The following is a 9,779-nucleotide window of genomic DNA, read 5'->3' as shown; positions in this document are numbered from 1 at the left end:
ACTAGAATGGTTCATTGAAAAAATGCCCGGATATTTGACACATAATGACAGTAGCGTACCATTGTATGCAGTCAAATTAGGTTTTGATGAATTTTATCTTATTTCAATTTATTTTCAATATAAATTAATTTTTTTTATAAAAAAAATGAAATTGAACGAAAAACTTTCAAAAACATCATTGATCTATATGACTTGGGTGAAACCTTTATAAGTTAATGTCATGCCCTAGACTATATAACGAGAATAAAACTTATACTTTTCGTTAAATACAGGTTTGTGTTTATCTTTTGTCTGGTGGTAAAATTAAAGATTATTGTCTGGTGGTAAAATTAAAGATTAAGATCAAGTGTAACTTTTCCACAAAATAACTGACTCAAAGTGTGAAAATTTAATTTCTACACCTGCGTCTTCCCATATATTGATATCTTAATTATATATTCATCTCTGTCCATTGCAGTTTGTCACACCAAAGAACAATAATCTTCTGCAAGCAATCCGACCTCGGTCGTTTTATAGCCTTGTAGTCCGCACTTTAATTTGTCTTAACATAAAGTATCATTGGCTTGTTCATTTTCTGCTAAAAATATAAAATTTGTCGAAACACTCGAGTTTTTACTGTTCCAACCAATAAGTTCTTCAGCAGTATTTTGATAAAATTTTCGGAATTCTAAAGTTTTTTATAGTCTTCAATTTTGTTTTTGTTTGGCATTCAAACTATTGAGTAGCGATAGACAGAGAGACACGAAGATCTGTAACTGTTCGTCACAAATAAAAAAAAATAACGGTTAATAAAATTTTGCAGGGAGAGGAATCTGAAAAACATATTTCCCGAATGAAGAGTTTTTGAATTTCTTCAAATACACATGAAGCGAAGCGTATATATAAACATGCGCTACATAGAGGAGCTTCGCATTGCTCATTGATCACAGAAAATCTAAAACCTCTGAAAACAATTAACAGCATGAAATCTTTTCACAATGGTAGAAAATAGTAAAAGATGCATCTTTGTAAATTGTTAACTACTTGAAGCCAATTTAAGTAATTTGTCATCTTAATGAACACACGTGCACTAACGAGCAGATACACATCAAAGCCACGTTGCTCCTTTACTTTTATCACATGACCAATTTGTCAAATCACATCATCAAAACGTTTCCTAATTAAGTATATCATTCACTGATAACAATTGTCTTTATGTCTCTGTGTAAAGCCAAACATTATAATGACTACCAGATCTGTTTCTTTTATATCATTAAGCACCATTCATAATATAGTTGCTGATAATAATTGATAGTTGGTATATATACTCTTCATTTTGATATTATACAAATATAATTCATAAAACTATTAACGATAATGTATGACAATAAACGATGGAATTTTTACAAGACACTGTTCAGTCTTATATTATTCATACAAATCTATATATAACCATGATATGATACGGAAGACCATTTACCACCTCCCAAAAAAATATGTTTGAATTCGAAATCATAAATTTAAATCGTTATCACGAATTGACGAATTCGTCATAACAGATTAGATTTGTGATAACGAATTTTCAGAATTAGTAATAACAGTTTTTGTAATTCACAATTACAATTCAATTCGTTATCACAATGTTTTGCAATTCGAGATAACGAATTGAATTCGTAATAACGAATTTTATAATCGTAACAACGAATTTTATAAATCATGATAACGAATATTCTTTCAATGGTTGATTGAATTCGTTATTACCAATTCATAGAAATAGTTATTACATTATTTTGTAATTCGTGAGATCGAATTAAAATAATGATAACGAATTTTATAAATAGTTGTAATGGATTTAATTTTTTAACACGAACTCGAAGAATTTAATAGTTACATCAAAGTTAACTTATGGATGTCGAAAACCACCAAACGCTCGAAACAATGCGAATCTTGTTTGTTCGTTCGGTGTGCTCACTCTATATCTACGCACAAAATGAAGATATTCAATATTGGCATCATTTAAGAAATAAGTATCATTTACACGATTCTAATGCAATTTTAGCTCAATAATCTTAAATGAAAATAAATCAATTTACGTTTACATGTATATTTAGAATAACATAGACTAACAAATAATTAAAAAAAAAGTTATAAAAACTGTATAACAGCGATACCAATAAATGTTTTTATCCTGCAATTAGCCAACTATTGTACAAATAACATAAAAACAAATTTTTGCTTTATTTGTACTTATTAAGTCTCCTTATACCCAACTTTCAGGTTGAGCAAGAGGTAAAATGAATATTTCTGTTTCCTAACCAGTTCATTTTGGGGTCCTCTTCGCGGTCCGCGTTTCAAACTGTCGATTTCTTTGCGAAATTAGAGACAATAAGTTTCAAGTGTTGGAAGTAATATCAGGATAAACACAATATATGTACATTGTCGGATAAAATAAAAATTTATTTGTACTCGCTAGGAAAAAGGAGAAAAGCTCGACGGAGCCTCGCTTTTCGTCCTGTTTCTAAAGCTCATACAAATAAATTTTATATTTTCCGACAACATACATACATTGTATATATTCTCGATTGACCAGGTTTTTTTCTTTATTTTAAAAGATGCAGAGTGTTTCACGAATATACTTATTTTGCAGTCAGCAGACAAAATAAAAATATTACGATTTTTTTTGTTAACTAAAAATAAAATTATTAATCACATATGAATATCAGAGAAATTTTTGTCAGGTGTTTGCTTCATCATAACTATTACCCCGTGATTGTATTAAAGGAGAATAGACATTTTCCCATGCACTCGTATGCTCTTTCACAAAGAATTTGCATTCCTGCCAGAAATCTTGAGATACTTTTGGCTTACATAGCATCTATGTCAAATAATTGAAACAACCGTTATTAACATAAATAACCAACAAATAAGACAAGATAGATCGTAAATTATGTTGGCACTTGTTTTTCAAATGAGCATAATCATAACGGACATCATAAAATAAGTATGGAAATAATGAATGCCTCCTCCCCATGCCATGATGAAGTCTTCTGTGATGTATGACTGTCAGTGAATAGTGATGTGTATTGAAAACGTTGTTTACATGTCAACATCCAGCGCTTTAAACTAATTAAGTCACAAAGAGATTTATTATGCACGTGCGTTATCTGATCGCTAGATAAAGCAATTTGTTGGAGTCAATTTCTTGCGGCTAGAAGTATATATTTCCATCCAAATGTCTGTTTCTTATCGTTTTTGACAACTTGTTTCGATAGTGTTATTTACTTCTTTGATAAAAAAGCTAGAATATTTTTTTCTTAATTCTTTTAACCGTAAAAACAATTTTATTTGGCAAATAATTAATTAGAAAGATTAGAGTTTATCGCTTCTAAGTTGTTTGAGAAAACAATCACGTCTTGGAAGTCGTTTTATCTTGTATTTTAAAGGTCTAGTTAGTGTCATTTGTACAAGGCCAACTGGCCTCAAGTTCACCAGACCAGGACACCGATCCCTTCACTCGCTGACCTAAGAATATCATATATCTTAATTTAAAAATTTGAACTGGTTTTAAGGTTATTCTTTATTCATAAACACAGCTTTTCTGAGAGGATCCAAATCATTTAAAAAATCGGTGTCATATCTTTTAGCACCCTAACTCCATAGATTGCAGGTGTTTCGAAGATCATGGCCACGGTCAATTGCAACCGTTAGCTTGCGGGTTCCTGAAGATAGACATGGCCATGGCCATGGTCAATTGCAACCGTTAGCTTGCGGGTTCCTGAAGATGGTCATGGCCATGGCTATTTGTGACCATTGTCCTCGTCTCCCGATCATGGCTATGGACTTTTGGTCAATTGTGACTTTTGGCCTGGGCAACTGCCGATGGACATGGTCAATGAGTTTATGATCTAATAGCGTTAGCTAACTTCTTAAAGGCTTTAAATTTTAGATGGTGAAAGACCTGGATGCTTCATACTTTGTATATGGATGCCTCATGAAATGAAGATTCTGTCAGTCACATGTCCAATGTCCTTGACCTCATTTGCATGGTTCAGTGACTACTTAAAAAAAGTTCAAGATTTTTTGTAATGTTAAATTCTCTCTTATTATAAGTAATAGGATAACTATATTTGGTATGTGCGACCCTTGCAAGGTCCTCATGCCTGTCACATAGTTTTCACTTGACATCGACCTCATTTGATGGATCAGTGAACAAGGTTAGGTTTTGGTGGTCAAGTCCATATCTGAGATACTACACTAGTATATTCGGTGTATGGAAGTACTGTAAGGTGTACATGTCCAGCTGGCAGGTGTCATCTGACATTGACCTCATTTCCATGGTTCAATGGTCAACGTAATGTTTTTGAGTTTTGGTCTTTTTTCTTCTAATACTATATATGCAATAGGTCAACTACATTTGGTGTATGGAAATATTTTATGATGTATATGTCAGTCGCGCAGGTTTTATTTTACCTTGACCGCATTTTCACGGTTCATTGCCCAGTGTTAAGGTTTTGTGTTTTGGTCTGTTTATCTTAAACTATAAGTAAAAGGTCAACTATATATTTTGTTGTATGGAAAAATTGTTAGCTGTACATGTCTGCCTGGCATGGTTCATCTGACCTTGACCTCATTTTCATGGTTCATTGGTCAATGTTTAGTTTCCTTGCTCGGTGCTAAGTTTATGTGACATTTGTAATAAAGTTATATATTAAGGACTATCAACATACTATCAATGATTAGTAAAGAAGGCGGGAAATTTCAGCGTGTGCACTCTTGTTATGGAAATGATGTTAACCGCTCGAGGTTAACCGTGCTCGGAAATTTAGAAATGATCCCTGTAAACTTATCGCTTCTTTAAATAAACTTATTCTAAAAGGTTACCAATTCAACACTGTAGTAAGATCATTGAATAATGTTTTTATTGGTATAAATATTGATTTTGTTATCAGTAAATTAAAAGCAAACTAAATCATATTACTAGTATGTTATATACATATACACATTCATGGATCTACAATTTGTTGATACCAGTCCTGTATCTTGGCATTGCACAAGGTCATGTTTTTCTTTGACTGTTTATGACGTCTTTACACTAAATCCATTGAATGTTGGATGTGTCGGATTGATAATTAAGTCTTAGATGCATGCATGATTTTTTTATTAGTTGTTAGTGGCTTTTAACTAGCTGTCAGTTAACTGCGAGTACTTTAAGAACTATTCCTAGTGTCTTTTTGTTGTTGGGATGTACAAGTACCCGACCACGTCCACTTGTTTTTTTGTCCATCTGATGAGTTAAGCCTTTTTTCAAATGATTTTTATAGTTCATTCATATGTTGTACTGTTATAACACTGTCCCAGGTTAGGGGAGGGTTGGGATCCCGCTATCATGTTTAACCCCGCCACATTATGTATGTGTGTGCCTGTAATTCAGTAGTTTATTTTTCGTTCATTTTTTTCATATAACTAAGGCCGTTAGTTTTCTCGTTTGAATTGTTTTACATTGTCATTTCGGGACCTTTTATAGCAGACTATGTGGTATGGGCTTTGTTCATTGTTGAAGGACGTACGGTGACCTATATAGATGTTAATTTCTGTGTCATTTTGGTCTATTGTGGAGAGTTGTTTCATTGGCAATCATACCACATCTTCTCTTTTTTTTTATAATTAATGTACTAGTAACTAAAATTTTATCCTTTATAGATTCATCATCATGTTAACTATTTATATATAGGTATAGGAATAAGGTTATGATGTGTAGTATTCGACAATGATCCGGCAATTCAACGATATAAAATAATGGATTGATATTTATATAGAGGCCTAAATATAGATAAGATATAAATCCCTTTAGTCATGACAAATTTTGAATAAATAGACTATGACATGTATATTTCCGAAAAGTCTGTCACCAACCATGAATAACGAAAACAATTGAAATTTTTAAATAAAAATAATACTGTTATCACTTCAAGATGAATATCCTGTTTGTCTTCTCATTTTCTTAGGTTTATATCAGCATTCACATATTCATCCTCACGTTTTTATTGCTTTTACCTTTTAATTATTTTTTGGGGAAACAGGAGGGGTGATCGTTCTTGATAAAGGTGAATCCAGAAAAGATCTTCGGACGCAGGCCCCCATACTAGACTAGAAATGTGTAGTGGAATCGGTCAGAAGTCTCGATTAACCATATGAAGGTCCACCCAGTTAAATATTTTGTATGTTCTTTTTGGACATAGTTCTAGCTCCTCTAGTTTTATTGGCTTCCACTTATGATTCTGATGAAGATCAATCATACGCACGTAACAAAAAATCTATTTCATTAGATAATTATTTTATTCTGTACATTTATAAAATTAACACATGTTGAAACTGTTTGCACTTTTTACGTATACAGTTGTTTTTGTTGTCTCAAAATATCTAATATATGCACTGTATGTTCGATGTGAGCTTCTTTATGCAAATAAACGTAGACGAAAAAGAATGTGTCACACTGAAGCGGGACAAACGGACGGGGACGAACTGACAGACGGCGAACGCACAGCCCGAAAAACATCATGCCCATATAGATGGGACATAAAAACACAAACACAGTTAAAGCCTGCAAATCGATATAGCCTGTAACAGTATGTAACATAGTGTTATATGATCATCCGCTGTTGTAAATCGTAGACTTTAGAAATCGCCAGACCTTCGCCAGTACGAGCCATAGCAGTAACAAAAGAACAGCTTTCAGCAATAAACATTGTTTTCAATACTAGTATAAATAAAACAAAAACAAAAACAACGTTTGACAGTACTCGCCCTACAGATAACATCATAAATAAAAACTTTGATCTATAATATGGCTACAATTTCCTTGAACACGCACAATGAAAAAGTTGCATTAATCAGCCAATAGTCCCACATCAAAGTGCTGTTTTACACGTATTGTAAATTAAATTCGAAGATATGTCAGACCATTTAGTCCTCTTACGCAAACTGTTGAGCTATTAACCTTGTAATTGGCGATATTGTCACAGAGATATATCACCTAATATGTTTATTATGCAGTTATTGAAAATTTCTCATCTCAGGAAAAATAAATATTTTGCAGCCATCATAATAGCATGTTTATTATCTTAGATCCTTTTTCAAACAGTCTGTTGAACTGAGGACAGGGAACTCTTAAAATGTTTACTTTTATTGTGTATATTAATGATCTTGTTGTTATTTTTTATTTTCATTTTGTTGTTATGTTGTGTCACATACTATAGTTATGTAGTTTTATGGCAATAAAGATTTGAATTGAATTGAATTGAAATTATCAAACTATTGAAACTTTCTCATCTCAATAACAAATAAATTTTTGAAACAAATAATTACACGGTAAGAATATTTAAATAGTCTAGATTATATTTTTTTTATTTCCTAAAATAAACTTTGAAATATACTTAGTGGGTTTGATTAAATGCCTCAGAAAATAAGTCCTTCCGAAATAAATATATTTAGGTGTTTAATGTTATATTTGAAAAAACCTGTGGTATATACTAATGGAATATTTCCCCTTTTATTTGGAAAATCTTTTCGTCCTGAACACGCATAAAATATTTGCCACTTGACGTCAAACAACCAACAATCAATCTACTTCGAAACACACGCATTTTGTTTCTGTGACAACAAAATTCACTAAAACAGATACAGACATGTTGTATTGAATAGCACTTTTGATATTATGAAACAAATGTTAAATTGTTAAAAAAAAACTCTTTGATTTAGGATTTCTAACAGATTTTTACAAATTTAAGAAATTTACAAAATGCTACATATAATGATTTTACAAAAACTCTAAATATTCCAGGAATTTTACATCTACATGTAATATACATATTATATTAAATCTTACCACTTTTAATCTAATTGCTTAACGAATTGTTCAGTAATAGAATACTTCTGCACATGTATATAAAGAATGTCTGGCATGTTGGTCAATAAAAATTGAGTTTGATGGGGTTCCTACAGACTTATAAACGAATCACGATTACAAAAAGAAGACGAGAGAAGTAAACTGCATACACATGTACTATAGTAGTTAATAACTCACAGTCTGAATTTAGATGAAATAAATGGTAAAATCTATGCATTTATATGTCAATTTATGGGAAATTGATAGTTTGCTGCCCGCAAATGATGACATGACCCAAGAGAACTTACGTCAATTCCGATTGCTGTTGATCAACTACTCGGGTGTAACGCAGTTTCAAAATGAAGTGGTGCAAAAGTAGCATTGATGAAAATTAATTAAGGTGCACACATGGTTAACAGTCTTCATTATAAATTGCCGTTTTAACGACAAAATATGGTAAAAAGTTGTTTTGCATACAATATATGTCCTTATATACAAGAAAAGTACATTTGATCGTCAATTATAGAAATATTTAAAATATAAATAATCTTATTGTAAAAAGTAAAATGAAGTACAAAAAATGATAATATGTAGATGCATCACCACATCTGGTGTTCTATGCAGAAAACCTTAATTGCATTCTTGCACTTTCTTAAAAGGACATTATTATAGATTTTTAATTATCCAATGATTGACATTGTCCCATTTCAGTAACAACTGCATATGATGTCTCATTTCTGTTACAACTATAGATGACAATGAAGATATTTTTGTAAACTGATTGATGATTGATTGTTAAATGTTCAGTGGCAAATACTTCATAGATATAAGATGTGGTATTTTAATAGTACCAATACATTATCTTGCATTTTTGTACATTATTCAGCTATAACAATCATAAATGATCTTATAAATGTCTGAATTTAAAGATGCCAGAATCTGTATTGTTATCAATTTTTTTTAATTATGCATGTATTTTTTATCGGCACGGGACGTTTGCGCTTTTTCTTAGGAAATTTGCGCTTTTTATTTTGGACACTTGCGCTTCAAATCATAGGACATTTGCGCGTTTTTACATAAGACTTTTGCGCTTTTGCAATATTTATCCTGGATTGGGACCGACAGGTTTGACCTTGAAGAGTTAAAGTCATATTGCTCTTTATGATTAAAAGTTTTAAAATTCTTTTAATAGCACATTTCATAGCACATTGATTTATGTTTTAACGTTTATATACAGCTAAAAGTAAACATTACAAAGCTCTTGTTATCTGTTCTGACTGGTATTTGGTCCACATTTCAAAACTTTCAAAATCTTTCTTTTTCTCACTTCTTGACTGGGTTGTCTGTTCATCAATATAACCACGAATCTTAATGTATTTTACCGACTGTTCTATGATACTCTTCAGAAAGATGAAAATAGCAGCATAGGCGGATCCAGGGGGAGGGTGGGGGCCCTAGGGGGCCCGGGCCCTAGGGGGCCCGGGCCCCCTTTCGTGGGAAAAATTTGGTTGATTATATAGGGAATCATTGAAGCATGACTGGAGCGGCCCCCTCCTTAGGTCAGTCAGCGGGCCCCCCTTAGGAAAAGTTCTGGATCCGCCACTGAGCAGGTTGAGTCGAGTAGAACTGCTCATTGTAGTGGGCATGGAAGGATTCTGGACCATTTCTGTTTGACAAATATAAGTTAAATTTATTTACGCAATGATTGCTTCTCATTAAATTTACAGGTAGACGACTATAGGTAAAAAGCGCAAATGTCCGGTCAAAATAATGCCTCGTTCACACGGACATTTACTTTGAATTGAATTCGAATCAAATGCGATTCGAATTCGCTTATCACGTTCACACTCTTCTTTTTGAATTCGAATTAAAGAATTCGAATTAGTCAATTCGCATTAGAAATACGTTTTTGCTA

Source organism: Mytilus edulis, chromosome 3, assembly GCF_963676685.1.
Source record: "Mytilus edulis chromosome 3, xbMytEdul2.2, whole genome shotgun sequence".
NCBI classification, from domain to species: Eukaryota; Metazoa; Mollusca; class Bivalvia; order Mytilida; family Mytilidae; genus Mytilus; species Mytilus edulis.
Note: the sequence above shows the minus strand (reverse complement) of the source record.